Genomic DNA, 1,749 nt, shown 5'->3' on the forward strand with positions numbered 1-1,749 from the left:
TCTTATTCTTATTTTTCAGTTTTTTGTTTATCTTAGTTTGAATATGCATGCTTCCATTTACCTTTAACTTCCTGCTGCCACGCCTCAATTTTCCAATTAGACAGTAAAGAATGTTTTCTTTTCTACTCAATTASCACTTCATTATTTTGTTAGTTCTGACAAGCATTTGAATGCTATTACCCCCAAATTTGGGGCTTAGGTGGTTTTAAGCAACAGCCATGTTTTAGTGTTTAATATATTTATTAGAGTTTTTACATTATATGCAAAAAATAAAATGAAATCACAATTCCAAGAAGGAAACAAAAAAGGAAAACAAACAGCCAAAATTCCTGTAAATACTGTCACCTGCAATGTATATAGCAAAAAAAAAAGAACTATTCACAGATACTGTCACAAAAGATTGTTTTAACTACAATAATGTCAAAAATCAAAATCACAAGTTATAAAAAAAAAAAACGTGTATTAATAATAAAAAACAGGAATAGAAGAAGATGCATGAGAAGATAAATATAAATAAGTACTAATATAAGTACAAACCAGAGGCAAAAATTGTATTAATTGACTGACTCTTTAGCAACACAAACCTTGGGGAAATCCTCAGGTTGTTTTTGCTTAGAAACTCTTTTCCTTTAAAAGCAAAAACAATCAAATGCAGAATCAGGAATTCTTGCAGTCAAGTAGCAAAAGCACAAARTAATGCAGAGCAGCTGCAGCCATCCWACAACGTTTGTATTCCTTTGATAGTTTCTGTGAAATGYTAGATTGAAAATAATRAGAAAGCTGCAGTCTGGCCTCTTACTATCTAAAAAATGTTGCTAATGAATCATGCATGCTTTATCAGCAAGACCTAGCAGTAACACACCAGACTGTCCCATGCTGGGAATATCAGACGATGAGAAACCTTTGATCACTCCATGAGCGTTTCTGTTTTTTTTTTTTTTTGCTACATTATTATTACATCAATCGCATCAATAAAACTACAATGGCAGTGACGATTACTTTCATCTCAACCACATCTTTGACTTGCTACTTGCGGCTGAACTTCAGCAGATGTGAGGGGAGGAAATTCGRCCTGYTTCACCCTCTTCCTGTTGTAGCTTCAAGAGCTAATCGGGATGCGGCGGATTGCATTACCATGACATCATGCATGTCTGCAGTCCACTGGTTGCATGAAGAGGATTTTATAGARAATACACTCTGCTCTGCAGCACTAAGCTGTGTGTACACGCCAACTTTATGCTATGCTGAGTTAATGCAGTTTATTATTAGCAACGGAGAGTTCAACTCAAATTCAGAATGAATGMTTAAKAAGCGAAAACAAGAGATTTTGTCCTTTCTTTTATCTGTTAACTTCAGAAAGAATTATGCAATTTCTTGCGTAATTCTTTCTGACTTGCAGSKTTYATATAAATGCTGCTCCACATATGTCACTATTAATGTCATGAGCATTAAAGARACAAATATTACTTGGTTATTTGGAACTTAAGAAAGATTATGATACAACTAAATGTGTATTACAACTTAGATGGATGGAAGCAGGCTGTTCATTCAGGAAGAATGTGTTCATAGAATAAACTCCAACAAATCCAGATTGTCAGTCGGAGCTCCAAAGAATAGAAAGCAAAATYATGCTGCAAACTTCATTGGTGCTCATTTTATTTATTCATTTATTTATCATTATTATTATTAAAGAAGAATTTTCCATACTATTCCTGTAAACACAGTCACAAACCTCAATATATATTCAGA

This window comes from Poecilia reticulata, unplaced genomic scaffold (genome assembly GCF_000633615.1).
Source record: "Poecilia reticulata strain Guanapo unplaced genomic scaffold, Guppy_female_1.0+MT scaffold_243, whole genome shotgun sequence".
Taxonomy (NCBI): Eukaryota; Metazoa; Chordata; class Actinopteri; order Cyprinodontiformes; family Poeciliidae; genus Poecilia; species Poecilia reticulata.